At 39.4% G+C, this 22,100-nt stretch overlaps 1 protein-coding gene across 1 annotated transcript in view; it reads left to right on the top strand.

Moving 5' to 3' along the window:
• Positions 1 to 22,100, top strand: part of CTNNA3 (catenin alpha 3) — an 878,552-nt gene that overhangs the window by 816,327 nt on the left and 40,125 nt on the right. The gene's annotated exons all lie outside the window — the stretch shown is intronic.

Below are 22,100 nucleotides of genomic sequence, written 5' to 3'. Positions count from 1 at the left end.
AGAAGAGCAAGAAAGATGATTAGGGAACTGGAGGCTAAAACATATGAAAAACGGTTGCAGGAACTGGGTATGTCTAGTTTAATGAAAAGACGGACTAGGGGAGACATGATAGCAGTGTTCCAATATCTCAGGAGCTGCCACAAAGAAGAGGGAGTCAAGCTATTCTCCAAAGCACCTGGGGGTAAAACAAGAAGCAATGGGTAGAAGCTGATCAAGGAGAGACGCAACTTGGAACTGAGGAGAAATTTCCTGATAGTTAGAACAATTAATCAGTGGAACAACTTGTCTCCAGAAATTGTGAATGCTCAAACACTGAATTTTTTTAGATGTTGGATAACTATTTGTCTGAAGTGGTATAGAGTTTTCTGCCTAAGCAGAGGGTTGGATTAGAAGACCTCCAAGGTCCATTCCAACTCTGTTATTCTGTGAATGAGGGGAAGCGATGCTGCTTAGAAAACAATCAAGAGAGGCAGTTTCTTAACACTCAGAGAAAGAATCTTAGGAAGGACCTGCCTTAATAGAGCAAACAGTTACAACGGGCCATGAGAAGTTTTTGTCTTTAGACTTGCAAGATTCCATTAATATACCCTTATAATAAAGTACAGTTAGTTCATCTTGTTATGTTTTCTTTCTAGTTTACCTGGGAGGGCTCATGCTGTACAAAAAGATAAATTATGATTAAAAAGATAAGGTTTGGTCAAATCTTGAATCCACAAAAGACTGCATTTACAGCTCAGAGCACAATAGGACCTGCAAATCGCAGCTGATTACGAGAGACTGCAAGAACATTGATTTCTGCCATGTATTCGCAGAAATCAAATGTTGAGGAGAACAAAGCTGGTCTCATTTACTGCAGTGGCACCGTTCTGCAGATCTTCAGAAGGAGTTCAAGTGACCTGGCCAGGAGCTTCCGAATGTGTTCCCTATGCGTGGCTGTAGGTATTTAGAGTATGCCTCCTCCACTCCAGCTGTTGGCGCATTATGCAACCATGAGTTACAGATATGCTAAGATGCTATCATTTAACTGGCAAAATATCTATGGAGATTCTCAGTCATTCAGGTCACGGTTATCCCAAAGGTGGCTTTTTCAAGAGGCAGCTGGACTTTCTGTTTTTTTTTCAAAGACTTTTTGCTTCTTGTCCAAGAAGCTTTAGAGCTGAAGAAGCTTCTTGGAAGAGAAGTGAAACATCTTCAAAGATGTTTGCCAGACCAATTCTTGAATACAGCTCGTCTGCCTGGAATCCACACTGTATATCAGATATTAATACAATATAGCCAGTCCAGAGGTATTTCATGAGAAGAGTCCTCTGCTCCTCTGATCGCAACAGAATCTCTTATGCCACCAGGCACAACCTGGGACTACACTGCCTACGATCTGACCCAAACACAGTACACAGAATTATCTACTACAACATCCTACCTGTCAATGACTACTTCAGCTTCAATTGCAATAATACACAGGCAAACAATAGATACAAACTCAAGGTAAACTGCTCCAAACTCGATTGCAGAAAATACAACTTCAGCAACAGTTCAATGCCTGGAATGCTGTACCTAACTCCATTGTTATATCCTCTAACCCCCACAGCTTCAACCTTAAACTGCCTTCCGTGGACCTCAACCCACTCCTAAGAGGTCTGTAAAGGGGTTGTGCATAAGCGCACCAGCATGCCTACCGTCCCTGTCCTACTGTCCCCATTTACTTGTACTCATTTCCTTTGTTCCTGTCCATGTTTATACTTATACCTGTTATCTTGTACATGTTTGACAAGCCAATTAAATAAAAAAATAAAATAAAAACCAGAAATCCTGGTTGCCTCTGAAAAAGCACCTCTGGGTTAACTGGCAAAACTTGCAACAGGTATTAAATGCCCGAGAGAAGAGCCGAGGTGGCGCAGTGGTTAAATGCAGCACTGCAGGCTACTGCTAGATCAGCAGTTCAGCGGTTCAAATCTCACCGGCTCAGGGTTGACTCAGCCTTCCATCCTTCCGAGGTGGGTAAAATGAGGACCCAGATTGTTGGGGGCAACATGCTGACTCTCTGTAAACCGCTTAGAGAGGGCTGAAAGCCCTATGAAGCGGTATATAAGTCTACTGCTATTGCTATTTGCAGCTGGAAAGTTTTCTTCATGCAGCCAATTTTTTTCCCTGATGACTTTGCAGATGCACCTAATAGATACAAAGCAGAGGTGGGTTGTTACGGGTTCGCACTAGTTCGGGCAAACCAGTACTGGTATTTCGGCCATGGTCACAGAACTGGCAGTGACCCAGGCTGGCCACACCCCCGAACTAGTTCCCTGATTGCCGCTGCCGGTGTATTTGTTAGTAATTTTTCATGTTCTGTGCATGCGCAGACAATTTACAGTCAGCTGTGCCCGCGTGGGCAGCGAACCTGCAGCAATGCCGGCAGCAACCCATCCCTGATACAAAAGCATGGAAGGGGCTAACAATCCACTTATTTCCTTTTTGTGTGAATAAGGAACAAAGTGGTTTTTGTTGTTCCAGGAGCCTCAGTAGCTGATGCTGTTGGCCAGGTGGAAGTGAATGTTGATTGACTTTTGGTGTTCCCCGATTCATCTCAGCATTTCAAGGCTAGGAGAAGGGAAGCTGGTCAGTTTCATACTGCCTTCTGAGCATTTGGCAGAGGGAAATGATGCAGTACAGAAATGCTCATGGAAATTAGCCAGTGACTGGCAGCTTCCATACTTTCTGGTTATTGCAGTGAAAAACATTAATTGCTTGATTAGTTGTGAAACATAAGTTTAACAGATGGATCAGTGAGATAATGACACACATACATATATACATACCCACGGACACACTCACATTCACAGAATTTATTAATATAGGGCTTTTGTGATACCTTATGCTAGAATTGACAACAAGCAGCATTCCAGTTGCTAACTACATCCCAGCATCCTTGAAAGTATGGCAAAAAATCGAGGGATACTTAGTGTTGTAGTGTTCTATAACACTATCCCTTGATTTTTTTTTGCCAAACTTTCAAAATCTGTAATGCCACAAATTTTGCAATGCCACAAATTGTGTTGCAAAATCTGCAATGCCATAAATTTAAGGGAGCTAATGTCTTCCAGGACCACAATTTCCATAATTTTAAACACACAATCATAATGATCAGAGTTTATGTACCTTGCACTCCAAAACAGGGTTTAGCTCCTATGAATGCTTGCTTTCAACCTCTGATGGATGCTAATTTCTAACAATACTAATTGATAATTTAGAAATATTTCAGTTTATTTAAACTTTCATGGACAGGTGATGTAAAAGAAAGAATGGTAAAGAATAGACAATCAGTGTCTTGGCATATCACATCCGTCATTCTGTTCTCTCATGATCTCTTAAATGAACAAAGGCCTTCTAGAGTAGATAATTTAACAGCAGCCTCTAAAAACACTGCTCTGTGGACTATAAATAAAAGTAGTTCCCCAAAGAACTGGACAGAAAGAGAGTTGGAATATATATGTAATCTACCATGATCATAAATGTGGGTCTCTGGATAATTGGCTCATGAGAGAATGATATGTGACTTCTGGAAGCCCTTCCGAATAGAGAGCATTTGCTGCTTTTAAATGAGGGGCAAATTGGACATATTCACAGGCATATATCCAGATTTAGGTAAGGAAACACTCAGAGCAGATAGATTCAGAGTATCAGCATACAAATGAAGGGTTATGTTTACTTTTTTTCATGAGATTAAAATTGTTAATGCTTAGAAAATGGCTAACCAAAAGTAGGGGATGAGATTGTTACAGCAACTACAAAAACCACTATATGTAGTTCTGTTCCTTGAGATGCAGCTGCAAAAGGCTGTAGAAGGATGTAGAGGAATGAAATGATAACAGTGGTCCAATATTTAACGGGCTGCTACAATGAAGAGGGGGATCAATCTATTTTCCAAGGTACCTGAATGTCAGGGTTCCAAATAGTATCCAAAAGTCAATCAGAGTCCGAGGCAAAGTATTGCTCAAAGTTCCAATTTATTAAGAGAGCCAAATTGGCACATCTGGGAAAACCCAAATCTGAAAGATTCCCAATTTCCCCCCACCTAGTTGAAAGTTCAAGATCTTGCCCCCACACTCACAAGTCCATCACATGGTCCAATCTCCCTCTGCCGTGCTGGCAGTTCTACCCATCCAGTTCTGATCAGGTGCAGAGGTGCAAGGACAAAGGATGACCTTGGCTTTCTATAAAGTGGTCAATGCCTGGAATGCTCTACCCAACTCCATTGTTACAATCTCAAACCCTCACAGCTTCAATCTCAAACTGCCTACTGTGGACCTCACCCCATTCTTAAGAGGTCTGTAAAGGGGGGGGGGGTGCATAAGCGCACCAGCGTGCCTACTGTGTCTGTCTTACTGTCCCCATTTATCTGTATTTACTTCCTTTGTTCATGTTTATGTTCATACCTATACTTATTATCTTGTACATAGCAATAGCAATAGCAGTTAGACTTATATACCGCTTCATAGGGCTTTCAGCCCTCTCTAAGCGGTTTACAGAGTCAGCATATTGCCCCCAACAACAATCCGGGTCCTCATTTTACCCACCTCGGAAGGATGGAAGGCTGAGTCAACCCTGAGCTGGTGAGATTTGAACAGCTGAACTGCAGAACTGCAGTCAGCTGAAGTAGCCTGCAGTGCTGCATTTAACCACTGCGCCATCTCTTTGACAAACAAACAAACAAACATGATTGTTATGTGAATCTGTCTTCCCCATTGTTGGAAGGTCACAAAAGGTGATCACATGACCCCGGGACATTGGAACATCATAAATGGGGGCTATGGGGATGCTTATTGGAGATTTGTATCTGAAACTGGTGGGCAGGGCATGCTGTTGTAAGCATATTTGCAGGAAAAATAGCTGTTACTTGGTGGTAATGTGTCTACATGCAACTTTCTTTTATTTTCATGATTTCTGAAGTGTTTGATGTCCATATGTGATGCCAATAGAAGAGAATATTTGTAGCTCAGGTGCTCTCTGAGCTTAGTGGTTTTCTTGCAGACGTTTCATTACCAAACTAGGTAAAATCATCAGTGCTAGAAGGGAATGGATTTCTAGCTTCTAGCACTAATGATATTACCTAGATTAGGACCTTGTAATTGGGGGAATATGTGGATAGATACCCTGTTTCCCTGAAAATAAGACCTCCCTGGATAATAAGCTCAATCGGGCTTTTGAGCACATGTGCTAAAATAAGCCCTCCCCCAAAAAATAAGCCCTACCCAAAAATATTGCAACACAGCAGCAGCCATGAGGTGACCACGCTTGCCGCCTCCTGCACCTCAAAAATAATAAGACCTCCCCACAAATAAGGTCAAGTGCTTATTTTGGGTTTCAAAAGAAAATAAGACATGTACTTAGATTTAAAATTTTGGTTTGCACTTTAGGATTCAGTCAGACAAGATTACTGCTTTAAACTATGCAACATTTTAGATTTTGGTTAAGAACCTTTTTTAAAAAATCACTTGTACACTTCAATTGCAAGGCAATTAATTGCAAGGCAGATATTTTTATTTCCATCAATTTAGCTATTTATATTGAAATCATGCATATACCTGAAGTCTAGTCAAGTGGCAGGTAAATAATTTGTCATGCTTTATTCTGTCTTTGGAAAGACAAAGAAAATGTGAGAGAATGTGTTGTTGTTTTTTAACAATCAATCAGACATTAAGAGAGCAAAAGAGAAGTTTAGGAAAATAATATTGTTTAACAATAACAATGTTCTCATTTCCTGTCTTATTTTCACTGCAAGTTTATCAACTGCCTTTGAGGTTTACGTCAGATCTATGTTATATCTCCTTTCTGTGTAAATCAAAGATGCTTTTATTTTTTAGATGTTAATTGTAATGTTTTGTTTTTTTTCGAATGGTGAATTACGGTGTAGCATGAATGTTTCTATAGGACATAGTCATCTTTCTTTCTGGGCTGTTTCAAATAAGAAAAAATAAATAGGCCCCAATTTATAGCAAGTTGTAGGCATAGTGGCCTCTGCTGTCTTAGTGAACCAAGCAATAGAGTATGGGCAACAAAACAGTAACCAGAAGGTGAAAAATATAGGAAAATAAGTACTACAGCAGTGCAACATAGCTCAAATTGACCAAGCAGAAAAGGCAACAGAGATAATTGCATTATCCCAAATATAGCACACAGAGAGGTTAATTTGAAGGGCCTTCCAGAACCGGGCTCACTTTGAGAGATAATCTGATGGACTGCATGTAGCTGAAAAAAATAATAGGCATTGTTACCATACAAGCTTGGAAAAAATTTCAATTCTCAGCAAGTACCTCTGAAAGAGAGTCAGCTGATTGCAAAGATGGTAAGTGGGGCACTAGTGAGAAGGAAAGAAAGGTAGCTTGCCCTCAGATTCAACTTGCAGTATGTGTCTCATGTAGAGGCAGGAACAGCAGAAGATGGTTGACAGATCTATTGGGGCAATTCATAACTGAGCAGGGCAAGGTGGAAAAAGAATCAAGTTAGAATAGAACAGAACAGAACAAAATAGAATAGAATACTGTGTTTCCCTGAAAATAAGATAGTGTCTTATTTTCTTTTGACCCCCGAAATAAGCGCTAGGCCATATTTTCGTGGAGGTCTTATTATTATTGAGGTCCAGAGGTGGCGAGCGTGGTCACCTCGTGGCTGCTGCTATGTTGCAATATTTTTGAGGAGGGCTTATTTTAGGCGGAGGGCATATTTTAGCGCATGCGCTCAAAAGCCCAATTGGGCTTGTTATCTGGGGTGTTCTTATTTTCAGGGAAACAGGGTAGAATAGAATAGAATTCTTCATTAGCCAAATGTGATTGGACACACAAGGAATTTGTCTTTGGTGCAGATGCTCTCAGTTTACATAAAAGAAAAGATACATTCATCACAAATCATAAGGTACAACACTTAATGATAGTCCTAGGGTACAAATAAGCAATCAAATCATACTAGGAAACAATATAAATCGTAAGGATACAAGCAAAAAAAGTTACAGTCATAAGTGGGAAGAGATGGGTGATAGGAACAAGGAGAAGATTAATAGTAATAGTAATGCAGACATAGTAAATAGTTTGACAGTGTTGAGGGAAATATTTGTTTAGCAGAGTGATGGTGTTCGGGGAAAAACTGTTCTGGTGTCTAGTTGTTCTGGTGTGCAGTACGCTATAGTGTCGTTTTGAGGGTAGGAGTTGAAACAATCTATGTCCAGGATGTGAGGGGTCTGTAAATATTTTCCCGGTCCTTTTTTTGACTTCGTGCAGTGTACAGGTCCTCATTGGAAGGCAGATTAGTAATAATTGTTTTGTCTGCAGTTCTAATTATCCTCTGAAATCTGTGTCTGTCTTGTTGGGTTGCAGAACCAAACCAGTTCCCCCTGTTCTTAATAGAATGTACAGACTCAACACTTCCATGACAGTTTTAGAAACCCCCATAGAAGATGAATCTTCAGAAGCCCTAGCTGATGGAGTCTTCCCAGAGGGAGAAGATTTAAGGCTCAAGAAAGGAAGATACATACTGAATAAACAAACTGACAAGGCTGTGAAGAGTGAAACCTAGCTTCAGTCAAAATAAAAGTATGGTTAGGAAAAACTGAAGACGAAATGAAATAGAGACAAGATATGAAACTGCCGAAATGTCTTTGGAGTATGACTTGGAGAACAAAATAAATTCTGGCAAATTCTGAGTGTAGAGTTAACAGCTAGCTGGAGCTCAGAGCAAGGTTCCTTACAAATGTTTTCACCTCATCCAGTCCCCATTTTTTTCAGCTGATCAGGCAAATCATGTGCCACTATCAAAAAGAGTCCTGGGGTAGTTTCTCACAAGAACACAAATACTAGATCTTGTTTGCCTGCTGCCTTACAGTGTCAGTTCACAAGCAAGGTGATAAATGTCCTATCCAAAATGGATAAAGATTTTTGTAATCCAGCCTCAGGCCCGACAGCTGTGGTGCAATAATAAAATTAAAGTTTGCCTGCATACTATTTCATTTCATGTAATATTTCTAAGGATGATTAATGTGGAGAGGAGAGAGATCCCTGGCTTGCCTCTGTCTAATGAAATGGTAACTGCCCTGGCCCACTGGTTTCAGTTCAGCTGAAGAGGCATTAAGGTTTCTTTTAATCATCCCACCAGCAGGATTTTTCTTAATTGTTCAACAAAATGAGCTATGAAATCCTAAATGGAAATGGTCAACCTTCCTAAGGCCTTTAATTCTTGTTTTACAAGCTAAGAAGTAGGTATAACGATACTCTTTTCATTAATATATTCCTTTCTACTAGCTTGTCACAGCAGTTTCATGCTGATCACTTATGTAAGCTTGAGGGGAAAAAATCAGAGCTCTCTTAGCTGTTAATAGAAACTTTAAATTATGTGTTTCTACTTACCCTAACTAAAATGTTCTTTCTTTGAAGGCTTAAACAGCCTCCCTTGACAATAAAAGGTAATGGTTATGTAAATAAATTAACTAAAATTGCCAGTCCATCTCTGAAAAACATTTCCCCTATATACACTCAATGTTAATGCTGTTTACTGTTGATTAAGTTATATAACATTTCAGAAGCATGTAAATTTGTGTTCAAATATGATTTCAATTTTGAAATAATATTCAAATTATTTCTAGTTTTACATAAGTGCTGGAAAAGAACATTTTTCTAGCTCTTCCTCCTTTTCACGCCCTTGTTTTCCTTCCTCTTATCTTTGATGTACACTTCTATTCCATGGGAGAGGATAACTAATGGTGAGGTTAAACTAAGCTTTAATTGTCATCCTTAATGAATGCTGAAGTAATTGTCCTGATTTTCTGTCATAAAATATTTTTTACTGCTTAGCCGCATAAAAGCAATGAGATCAATGAATTTCAACTTCTATCTTATGTTCTGTCTATATTGAGCCCTGCAGGTAATTTACTAGCTTCTAAAAGGATTACAAGTCAAATAAGCCATTTTCTTCTATCTCTTGATATGTCTCTGGTAATAAGTATGAATCCTAAAATGGAACAATTTGAGCCTTAAGAGTACTTTTGAATCAAATGGAAGAAGCCTCTCCTTCAGTGGTGGGTTCCTACCGGTTAGGCCCGGTTCAGCCGAACCAGTAGTAGTTTGGCAGCCTGAGTCCCTGGAACTGGCAGTGACCCAGGACTGCCACCCCCCCCACCCCCAAACTGGTTCTCCAGGCAGCAGTGCCATCTTGTTTTTTGCTTCTGTGCATGCGCAGAGCAATTTTTATTGCACTGTGCATGCTTCGTGCCTCAAGCACGTGTGCGTGCCCACAAGCAAACCAGCCGTAGTGATTGCCGGAACCCACTCCTCTCCCCTTTATAATGAGAAGAACAAAGAGTGGGTGTTAGGTCATGCAAGCTTGGAGTAGGTATCTAATTTCCCCATTTAATCTAATGAAAGAGAATTTAAAATAGATAATTTACTAAGCTGAAAAATTCTAGCAACGCTGATCTCATCTATGAATTCTGTTCTGGCCTTTGAAGGTTGTCAGTGGCAAAATAATTTCATCCTGCTATTTTGAGTAGCCATGGAGTCTATAAAGATAAAGGTTCCCCTTGCACATAAGTCCCAGTGGTCCCTGACTCTAGAGGAGAGTGCTTCTCTCCGTTTCAAAGCCGAAGAGCCAGCGCTGTCTGAAGATGTCTTCGTGGTCATATGGCCAACATGACTTAATGCCGAAGGCGCATGGAACACTGTTACCTTCCCGCCAGAGGTGGTCCTATTTTTCTACTTGCATTTTTACATGCTTTCAAACTGCTAGGTTGGCAAAAGCTGGGACAAGTAACGGGAGCTCACTCCGTTACATGGCACTAGGGATTTGAACTGCCAAACTGCTAGCCTTTCTGATCAACAAGCTCAGCATCTTAGCCACTGAGCCACTGTGTCCCTATGAAGTCTATACTATACAGTATATATTCCTCCAGTTCAACAGATAGCACCAGATTTTTATTATTTCTCTCTCTCTCTCTCTCTCTCTCTCTCTCTCTCTCTCTCTCTCTCTCTCTCTCTCTCTCTCTCTCTCTCTCTCTCTCTCTCTCTCTCTCTCTCTCTCTCTGTGGATATAATGCTATCTACCATTTACCTGTGAATGTAACCTCAGACAAAACACAAATCTAAGTCAACATTGAATGAATTTAGGAGATTAGACAAGTTTTAGTTTCAATGAACGTGCAGCCAAGGTCAACATTGGGATCAGAGCTATGAAAAATAGTTTTTACTGCCCTTTCTATTTTCAATGCGTTGGACTTTTTTTTTTTTTGTCCATTCCCCTAGCTGTCCATAAGTGGAAAACGCTAGCAAGAAGCGTAATAAATCTAGCTTTCATCCAGGGTGTACTTTTATTATGGACCTTTTTTTTTTAACTTTAAGAACTCAGAAAAGAACTCTGGATTTCCAGACAGAAAATATGAAGATATTTGTACAAATCTCAAAACTCTGGTTTTGAGATTTGGTATTGCTGGTTCCTTGGTTATCTAATTTCTTCCAATTCTTCCCGTATCCAATCTTTGTACATCCTACTTTTGCCTTGCAATAGCATCCAACTTTGGTTTTGCTCTTTCCTTCACCCATCACCCTTTTAATATCCCTTTTGGTATTATCTATAGTATTATCTTTAGGTCACACTGTGTCATAAGTACAAACTCCATAGATGCAGAAATGGCTAGATGATTTTTCCTACTGGCTTCAGAGGTCTTTCCTTCATTGAAAGCCAAAAGACAGCTACTGTTATCTCTACAGGTCTAAAATTACATTGTATGTTATTTGCTACAAGCTGAATAGAAAATAATTACTATTTTAGAATCTTAAGTATTGTTGATAGTTCAGTGACTGTTACGGCCATTTCTATGAAATCCAATAGCCTCTATCGATTATAAAGGTTATTATGAAACCTGCCACACCTTTTCCATTTTCTAGCATCCCCAAATAACTTTGAAACCCAGTCACAATTGCTTCCATTGTTCTTAACATCTGCAAATAAAAATTTTCCAATTTGTTCCTCTCTAAATGCTGAAACTCTGGAACTGACCGATAGAATCTTCAATAAAGCATTGCTTATATATTGATTTCGGCTTTCAGCTTAGCATACTAAAAAGCAGAGACATCGCCCTGCCAACGAAAGGGCATATAGTCAAGGCTATGGGTTTCTCAGTTGCAATGTATGGCTGTGAAAGTTGGACCATAAGAAAGGCTAAGAGCCAAAGAATTGAGGCCCTTGAACTCTGGTGCTGGAGAAGACTCCTGTGAGTCCCTTGGACTGCATGGCAGTCAAACCGATCAGTCATAGAGGAGATCAACCCTGACTGCTCTTTAGAAGGCCAGATCCTGAAGAGGAAACTCAAATACTTTGGGCACCTAATGAGAAGGAAGGACTCACTGGAGAAGAGCGTAATGCTGGGAAATATTGAGGGCAAAAGAAGAAAGGGACAACAGAGAAAGAGATGGCTGGATGGAGTCACTGAAGCAGTAGACTTAAATGGACTCCAGAGGATGGTAGAGGACAGGAAGGCCTGAAGGAATGTTGTCCATATGGTTGCGATGGGTCGGACACGATTTTGCCACTAACAACAACATATATTGATTTGTTTCTAGCTAACAGTATGCTTATACCTCAGAGCAAGTGGTAATAGCAGAGTACTAACCAATAGTTTTATCTTCAATATTGTCTGCTTCATTAGTCCTCTTCAGTCATTTCAAATTTAGGAAAACTCTACCGCAAGAAAGGGGAACAAAAATTTATCATGTTAACAACTATTCCCTCTGCCATCATTCTCCTTCATAAATAGCAGATAACTTTGTACAGTGAAGAGTTTCTCTCTCCATGAAGATGTTCTTCAAATTTGGAACTGTTCAGGATTTTAAATTGTGCAATGAGTCTGTACGGCAGGGGTAACCAATCTCAGCAACTTTAAGACTTGTAGACTTCAGCTCCCAAAATTGGGAGATGGCTGGAAAATTCTGGGAGTTGAAATCTGCAAGTCTTAAAAGTTGCCAAGGTTGGATACCCTTGCTATACAGGCTAGTAGCAATGACTTTCTAGCCTAGGGTTAGCAGTGGTGCACCTCAGCTCATCAGCATGGCACCAAGTAAGGACACTGGTCTTTTTAAAAAGCTCAATTCCTGCTGTCTGCATGAACACATCTGCCTAGTTTTGTTGGCAAGCACAAAGCAGTGATTTCCCATTGTCATCCTTTTTCAAGATGTTTTTCATCAAGTAAGTCTGCCATCCAAAGGTGGTATTCAGCCGGTTTAGACTGGTTCGCCCAAAGTGGTAGTGGAAATTGCAGGTGGGCCTGCCCATCCGCCCCGGCTCTATGCCATCCTATTTAACCATGTTTTCGAGCCCAGGCACATGTGCGGAAGGCCGAGTGAGTGGGCGCGTGTGGGGCGAACCAGTGATAACAAAATATGAAACCCACCATTGCTGTCACCTCACTCTTTCCTTCAAAAGAGAGAAACTAGTAGCAGACATTGTTAAGGTTATATATGGACAAATAATTCTTGCAGGTTTTCATAGTTATTTTACAACACAAGCATTTTTTACTTACTTGCATATTACCTGCTTGCTTGCTTTCATATTTTTGACTAAGAAATTTCAACTGGTGAAGTATATTGGCAATCAAAATGAAAAATAATTCTTTTCCCCAAAAACATTTAAACTTCTATTTCATCGTGCTTTTATATTATAATTTCTTTTTCTCTTTCCTTTCTCTGACTTAGATTCAAAGGAAAACGATTACCATTATTTTCAGTTGTTTTATGCCATCATGCTTTCTCCAAAATCTTTTCTTATATTTTGTGTGATATCTTTTTCTCGGAATAAGATTTTTAATTTAGAAGTTGCTTTCACGATATGACAGCTTAAATGACATTTAAAAAGAAACAGGTGATAGAATGAAAATCTATATATAATACGTTCCCACCCTACTCCCAGTCAATATGCTATTTAGCAGGAAATGCACTCTCCTTCTTTTGTTTAAGTTATTCAAAATCAGTACAATGCCCCTAAGGCAGTAGGAAGAAAAGTTTTGGACAGATATATATCACTGTAATAAATTCAAAGGTATCCGCTAGTTCTTAACAGAAATTATTTATTTACTTGTGAAAGTGGTCAATCTTGTTGCGACTTAAGAACTCTGCAGGCAGACATTGATTCCTACACATATACTCACCATTATCACTGGGCTGGAGAAAAGAAGCTTTATCTTTCTTCCTGCCAGGAATGCTGTTCAGGATGGATAATTTGCAGTCAAATGCTCTTGCCAAAATAGCTGATCAAGCAAATCTTCCAAATGGGGTGTGTGTGTGTGTGGGGGGGGGGAATCTGTGCAGATCTCAGTACCCAGCAAGATGGACTGTTGTGATGTGCGATCGGTGATGTTTAAAAGAAGAAAAATATAAATAAATAAAAGCAAGATGAGGCTAGAATGAAACAGACATTAAAATTGTAATGAAAAGCTGAAGAGGAATTGTTCAAAGTCACAAGTGACAAAGCTGGAAATAGATTTTTTTTTCTCTCTTGACATTTGGCAAAAAGAGAAGAAGATATTATGTCTGACATGGAGTTTCTGCTGTGTGTGCTTTCCCTCGACTCTTATTTTCCATCTTCTGCCACTGGAGCTGTTAGAGGAACTCCAAATGGCCTGAAGGACAGAAGGCTCCCGGGGCCGCCCTTCTCCACTCAAACTGATCTTGTCTTTTCATTGTTTCCTCCATCAGTGTAATTCTTCCTCCATTTTATTCAGAAAATTAGTCTTGAGTGAGTGGAGAAACTAAACACTGAAGTATCTCAAGGAAAGGGGTGTCCAATTTTGGCAGCTTTAAGACCCAGAATTCCCCTGGACAATTTACTGCAGTTTTCATCTCAAAAATTTTCAGATGTGGTTTGCCATTGCTTCTTTCTTCCTAGGGACCCCGGCCCAAGGTCACCCAGAGGGTTTCATGCCTAAATCAGAATTAGAATTCATGCTCTCCTGATTTCCAGCCAGTTGCCTTAACCACTATACCAAACTGGCTCATTTTAAGTGGATAGAATGGAATAGAATAGCATAGAGGATGTGAATAGGAATAGAAAGAATAGAATAGAATAGAATAGAATAGAATAGGAGGATGGGAAGAATAGAATAGAATAGAATAGAGGATAAGAAGAATAGAATAGAAGATGGGAATAAGAATAGAATAGAATAGAGGATGTGAATAGGAATAGAAGGATAGAGTAGAATAGAATAGAATAGAATAGAATAGAATAGAATAGAATAGAATAGAATAGAATAGAATAGAATAGAATAGAATAGAATAGAATAGAATAACAGAGTTGGAAGTGAACTTTGAGGTCTTCTAGTCTAACCCGTTGCTTAGGCAGGAAACCCTACACCACTTCAGACAAATGATTATCCAACATTTTCTTAAAAACTTTCAATGTTGGAGCATTCACAACTTCTGGAGGCAAGTGGTTCCACTGATTAATTGTTCTAACTGTCAGGAAATTTCCCCTTAGCTCTAAGTTGCTTCTCTCCTTCATTAGTTTCCACCCATTGCTTTTTGTTCTACCCCCAGGTGCTTTGGAGAATAGCTTGACTCCCTCTTCTTTGTGACAGCCCCTGAGATATTGAAACACTGTTATCATGTCACTCCTTCTTTTCATCAAACTAGACATACCAAGTTTCTGCAACTGTTCTTCATTATGTTTAGCCTCCAGCCCCCTAATCATCTTTGTTGCTCTTCTCTGCACTTTTTCTAGAGTCTCCACATCTTTTTTACATTGTGGCGACAAAACTGGATGCAGTATTCCAAGTGTGGCCTACCAAGGCCTTATAAAGTGATATTAACTCTTCACATGATCTTGATTCTATCCCTCTGTTTATGCAGCCTAGAACTCTGTTGGCTTTTTGGCAGCTTCTGCAGACTGCTTGCTCATATTTAAATGATTGTCCACTAGGATTCCAAGATTCCTCTCACAGTTGCTGCTATTGATCAAGGTACCATGTATACTGTACCTGTGCATTTTGTTTTTCTTGCCTAAATGTAGAACCTTACTTTTTCACCATTGAATTTCGTTTTGTTAGATAGCACCCATTGTTCAGGTCTGTCAAGATTCTTCTGTATCTTAAGCCTATCTTCTGGAGTGTTGTCCATTCTTGCCAGCTTGGTTACCTTTACTGAATTGAAATCTCAGCACCAAGCCATTCCTTTCAAAGGCTGAACCTTACTTTGGATAGAACGTTAAATTCCTCCAAAGCTATGTTTTTCAGTAAGAATCCACTTCCAGAAAGCCAAGTACTTTATACCCATATCCAACATTTGAAGGAAACTAGTATTCTTTCTCTTTTGTGGTTTCCCAGCTAAAAACTTGGGTGAGTGGGTGGCAAAGCATAATTTTCTTCTTCTGTTATCCTTTGATGAAGCTGCTTCCACAAGCGTCTGAGAAGCAATGTGGAACTACCAAAGCAACTGTGTGGGTGCTAATTGCTTTCAGAAATGCAGAAGATGTGATGTCAAACATTTTTTTGAAAGACCTTTTCTTTCCTGACTCATGAAATATTACGTATGAAATAGGATCGTGGCATTTCTGATGGGACATATTACAAGACTGTACTGGAATCTCCTGTGTTGGAGAAATAGGGCTTACACGGAAGAGGTCTCAGGCTTGCAAATCAGAGTTGGTATTCAGCAGGTTCTGACCAGTTCTGGAGAACCGGTAGCGGAAATTTTGAGTAGTTTGGAGAACTGGCAAATATCACTTCTGACTCCCCCCCCCCCATTCTATTCTCTGCTTCCGGAGTCCCAGTTGATTGGGAGGGAATGGGCATTTTGCAGTACCCTTCCCCTGGAGTGGGGAGGGAATGGAGATTTTACAGTATTCTTCCCTGGAGGGGAATGGGGATTTTGCAGTTTCCTTCCCCTGGAGCGGAGAAGGAATGGAGATTTTACAGTATCCTTCCCCTGGAGGGGAATGGGGATTTTGCAGTTTCCTTCCCCTGGAGCGGAGAAGGAATGGAGATTTTACAGTATCCTTCCCCTGGAGCAAGGAGGGAATGAAAATTTATAGTATCCTTCCCCTGGAGTGGGGAGGGAATGGAGATTTTACAGTATCCTTCCCCTGGAGTGGGGAGGGAATGGAGATTTTACAGTATCCTTCCCCTGGAGTGGGGAGGGAATGGGGATTTTGCAGTTTCCTTCCCCTGCAGCAGGGAGGGAATGAAGATTTTATAGAATCCTTCCCCTGCCATGCCGATCAAGCCACGCCCACAGAACCGGTAGTAAAAAAAATTGAATCATAGCACTGTTGCAAAAAAATTATTGCCCATCTATCTGACTTGTAGATATCAACTACCCCACAAATATTTAACTATGGAAGAACTCTAGTTTAAAAATAGAGCAAAAAATGTTCTATTGAAAACCGGGTGGAATCTGGAATTAATTTAAAATCAATTACTTTTCAATGATTGCTGTAAGGTTTTTTTTCCCCTAGACTTCAGAATATTGCCAACCTAATTCTCCACAGTGACAATACAATCAACTCAAGCACGTCTCAAACTTCAGTATGAACCAACAGCTTTGGCTTCTTCTAAGAAACTAGAGGTGCTTTCATTCTGATGGAATTAACATCTAAAATTAAATCCACATCATATTTGTATCAAAAACTCTGAAAACATTTGGATATACAAAACATTAATGTAGACTACAAAATTTTTACTAAAATACTCGCAAATAGTTTAATGCTGGTTATCCAACAATTGATACACGCTGATCAAACAGGTTTTATACAAGGGAGACAGATGAAAAGCAATGTTAGATTAATTATTAATGCATTAGAATACTTGGGAAAGAACAATCAAATCCCTGCTGCGTTCATATTTCTGGATGCTGAGAAAGCCTTTGATCGAGTTAATTGGCAATTTTTGCTGAAGATATTGCAAAAAATGCAGATAGGAGATACAAGCAATCAAAGCAATATATCAACCGCAAACAGCTCAAATTATAGTTAATGGAAGTTTAACAGAATCCTTTCAAATTGGAAAGGGTACAAGACAGGGCTGTCCTTTGTCCCCACTATTGCTTATTATAACTTTGGAAGTATTATTGAATAAAATACGGGGCTTGGAGGGCCTAAAAGGAATTAAGGTTAGGCAGCAAGAATACAGAGTGCGGGCCTTTGCGGATGATTTGGTCATAATATTGGAACAACCGCAGGAATCCAGTATGGTTTTAATGAATAGGATTAATCAATATGGTCAAGTGTCAGGTTTTAAAATAAACTTAGGGAAAATGAAAATATTAGCCATAAATATGAATACTAAACAAAAGGAGGAATTAGGAGGAATGTTAGGATGTGAGGTAGTCAAAAAAGGTTAAATATCTTAGAGTTAATATTCAATCTCAAATGGGAAACTATACAAGTATAATTATGAACCACTCTGGCATAATATACAGATAGAGATGAAAAAATGGGAGAAGTTACACTTATCTTTGCTGGGAAGAATTGCGGCAGTGAAAATGAATATCTTACCAAATTTTTTATTTCTTTTCCAAATGTTACTATACTTAAAAAAGATGCGAATCTTTTAGAATGGCAGAAGGGTATCAATAAATTTGTATGGGCAGGAAAGAAGCCGAGAGTAAAGCTGAAAATAATGCAAGATACACGCGAGAGGGGAGGCTTGAAACTATCCAATTTAAAACTATATTATGATGCAGTGGTGTTGTCCGTAATTAGTGATTGGATCAATTTAACTAATGATAGGATACTGAACCTTGAGGGATATGAACTGGTATATGGTTGGCATGCTTACTTGTTATTTAACAAAAAACTGGACAAAAACTTTAAAAGTCATATTTTAAGAAATACTTTACTGCGGGTTTGGAAAAAATATCAACATAAATTAAATGATAAGATACCTATGTGGACAATTCCTAGACATGCAATTGAAAATATAAATATAGCACAAAAACAGGATAGAATTACTTATAGACAGCTTCTTATTTTGGAAGGAGGGGCACTACAATTAAAATCCTTAGAGGTATTAAAAGAGGAGAGGGCAGTTCAAACATGGTTCCAGTATGGGCAATTACAGACCAGGTGGAAAATAGATCAAAAAATTGGTTTTGTCCAAATTGAGGACAACTTATTTAAACAAATAAGAGATCAAAGTTTAATGCATATAAAGAGGATATATAATGTATTAATACAGATAGATTCGGAAACAGAGTTAGTTAAAGATTGTATGGTAAAGTGGGCTCAAAATATTGAAGAACCAATAATGTTGGATACATGGGGAAAAAATTGGGTAAGAAATGTGAAATTTACACAAGCTCAAAACCTGAGAGAAAATTTTTACAATATGTTCTAAAAAGCTGGCTTCTATGTATCCAAATTTACAACCCAAATGTTGGAGATGTGGTTCTCTCGATGCTACCTATTTCCATATATGGTGGACTTGCCAAAAGGTTAAGGCATTTTGGATAAAAATATGGTGGATTATGCAAAATATCTTTAAAAGAAGGATAAAGTTTACTCCTCAGTTATTTTTGCTAGGTATAAGTACTGACTTTACAGTGGTAGAGATTAACTTGATCCTGCACTTAATAACGGCAGCAAGACTGTTGGTGGCGCAATACTGGAAGAAGGAAGACCTGCCTACAACTCAAGAATGGACATTCTGGGAGGGAGGGATAGATATTAGGCTAGACACGATGTGTTAGATCTCAATGCAATGTCACTTCACATGTATACTGTTTTTCTTTCATTTTTCTTTAAAAATAGGATAAGCCAAGTACATTAACATATACTGGAAATACACCAAGGGGAGGAGGAGTAGGAAAGAAGAAGGATGGGTAGAGAGGGATGGGAGAGAGGGTGGGGGGGAAGGCGAAAAGGAAGGGGGGGAGCGGATTTGGAGAGAGGGGTGGTAGAGGGGGAGGGGAAGTAGGGTAGAGGGGGATGATGGAGGGAAGATAGAAAGTTGGAGGGTGGTGGAAGAAAGAGGTGTATGGAGAATGGAAGAGGTATATTAGGCTTTTATTTTCTGGGGCATTGTCGACAAGAGGAATTGATGCAATTATTGTTTAATACTGTATGGTGTATACATGTGAGTGTATGAAAATGAAAACTGAATAAAATAAAATAAAATATATATACAAAACATTCATGTTAAAGATAGTCGCAGAGGCTTGCGGAAGCGTTTGCAGCTACAACGCATGTGCACACTATGCGTGAGTGCACACGCACCATGCACGTCCATGTGGGTGATGCCGGTTGGAACAGAATCCGGAACCCACCACTGATTATTCCCCATTGTAAGGACTGAATTTGAGACATGTAAATTATCTAATTTAAAAGCAGGCTTGTTTGAGAATGAAATGATCTAACCAAACTTATTTTACAGGATTATTTTCAGCAAAGTAATTGCAAAAATTAGCTGCTGGAAATTCAAGCTCTAATGTTTGCTTTTAAATATAGCAGAGAAAGAAAAATTTAATTCTTTCCTCTGAAGGAATGATAAGGTAAAGGTTCCCCCTACACATGGGTGCTACTCGCTTCTGGCTCTAGGAGGCGGTGCTCATCTCCGTTTTTAAGCCGAAGAGCCAGCACTGTCCGAAGATGTCTCCGTGGTCATGTGGCCGGCATGGCTAAACACCGAAGGTGCACAGAACACTGTTATTTTCCCACCAAAATTGTTTCCTATTTTTCTACTTGAATTTTTATGTGCTTTCGAAGTGCTAGGTTGGCAGAAGCTGGGACAAGTAACGGGTGCTCACTCCACTATGCAGCACTAAGGATTCAAACTGCCAACCTTCTGATCGACAAGCTCAGCGTCTTAGCCAGTGAACCACTGCGTCTAGAGAAGTCTGGTGAAGTCTATTAGTCTAGTGAAAATAAGGACTAGGTGTGACATGATGGCAATATTCCAATATTTGCTGCTACAAAGAAGGTGGGGGGGAATTCAACCTATTCTCTAAAGCACCTGAGGGCAGGGCAAGAAGCAATAGGTGGAAGCTTATCCAGGTGAGATCCAGAGCTACGGAGAAATTTCCTAACAGTGAGAACAATTAACCAGTGGAACAACGTGCCTCTTAAAAGTTGTGTGTGCTTCATCACGGGAGGTTTTTAAGAAGAGACTGGACAGTCACTTGTAAGGATCCCCTAACTGAGAATGGGGATGGACTAGAAGGTCTCTTCCAATTTGGTTATTTTTCTCACCGCAAGAATGGCTAAAACCAAACCTTAATTCAATGTGCTTTGGGAACCAGGCATTTACTAACAAATATTTTGAAAAAAAAAAAAAAAAAAAAGCATGTGAGGGGGCAACCCCTGACATTTTTTTTTTCCAATTTAGAATTAATCAGTTCTGGACATAAGCAAGGATCAATGGTAACCCTAGCACAGAGGATGGAGACAAATGATCCTAATAGGCAAATCAGAGTAGCTTTTAGAAACCACTGTTCTTTCTTCTTTTCCCTTGGCCCAAAAGGAATTTCCCAGTATTTAAGACTATGTGCCTTCAGTATAATTTTAAGATATATTTACATAGCTTTCTATTTCCAAAGTAAAAGTAGAAAAAAATAAAGAAATGAAAAAACAAAAAAAATGAAAAATATCAAAAAGAGAAACAAAAATAAATGTTTGAAGAAGTGACTTCTTATCTTCTTTGCAGCAGTGCAAACACAGAAATTATCATTTCCTCCCTCCCAAATTGGAAATGTCGTGTTTCCCCCAAAATAAGACAGGTACCCTTATTTTGGGGGAAATAAGGTCTTACCTTCTTTTGACCCCTGAAATAAGCACTTGGCTTTATTTTCGGGGAGGTCTTATTATTTTTGAGGTGCAGGAGGCGGTGAGCGTAATCACTTCATGGCTGCTGTTGTGTTGCGCATCACTGGGCCTGCTGCTCTTTTTCCGGCAGCCATTAGCATGGCAGAAGGGGTGCAGTGGCTAGGGTTGGGGGAGCAACCGTTAGGTAAGGGCATGTGGGGTGCATGGGGCATGTTCCCTCCTCCCTTCCCCCCCCTCCAGCCTCACCTCTTCACCTCGTGTTGTTTGCACAGCAAGCAACCAGAGGAAATGGTGGGGACAAGCTACCATGCGTTTAAATATTTTCAGTGAGGGCTTATTATCCAGGGAGGTCTTATTTTGTGGAAAATGGGGTATTTAGTTCCCTTCTACTGATAAACATTTTTAACTAATAAACCCTGAAATCATCAGTTCATGTTTATCCATTTCCAGCAAAAACTCCACAAGGGTTTCCACTCTGTTTTAAAAGTATTTGTTGTTTCCTCCTTCATCAAATCAATCAGTTTAGCCATTTCTCCAAGGACTGCCATCTTTACAATCCATTCCTCCATGATAGGTATTTCTGCATTCTCCCATCTCCCTGCCTTGCTGCAGTTGCCCTATATAAAGCCAATAATCCAGCAGCCTTTGCTAGTTATCTGTCCATAAGTCCTAACCTATTTCCCACATTGCATGCTTGATGCATACAACAAAAGTCCAGTTGCATCTGATTAATATTTAAAATTATCTGCTTCACCATACAGTATATCTCTATTTCACATTTCCAACAGTTTTGAAAGTCTTTTTAGATAATTTCTGTAGTGCCATACATCTATGGTACATCATTTTATAAAACATCCATTTTAAATTGTAAGACAGCGTGATTTTAACATTTGCACAATAATCCTCAATGCAGATATTGAGCAGGACTTGTAAAAAAAACTCTCCAAAAAAAAAACCCATCTTATTTGGTATGTCGGGTATCTGTTTGGAAGCCCATTCTCTCTTGCAAGCTACTAAGCCAACATCCTTTGACATCCCAAGAAGATTTAATGTTTTGCCTTCTTTTCAAAATCAATATTTGAAATTCCCATTCAAGAATGTATTTGGCTTTGCTCCTTAAAGAAAATAGAAATATTCACATGTTCTTTCAATGTCCTTTTCAAAAGTAAGGTGTGTTTAAATGGTGAGATGTGTGGAATTTATGAAGCCTCTTTTGGTCTTAAGAGTCATGCAAGATTGGATGAGGAGTTTGCTTGTCTCATTTCTAGCAGCTCAGCAAATTTTGTTGAAAGATTGCCATTTCTTTCAATTGGCATTGCTCCAAGAAG

Source organism: Thamnophis elegans, chromosome 15, assembly GCF_009769535.1.
Source record: "Thamnophis elegans isolate rThaEle1 chromosome 15, rThaEle1.pri, whole genome shotgun sequence".
NCBI classification, from domain to species: Eukaryota; Metazoa; Chordata; class Lepidosauria; order Squamata; family Colubridae; genus Thamnophis; species Thamnophis elegans.
The sequence above is the reverse complement of the archived record's forward strand: the minus strand, read 5'-3'. Positions and strand labels throughout refer to the sequence as shown.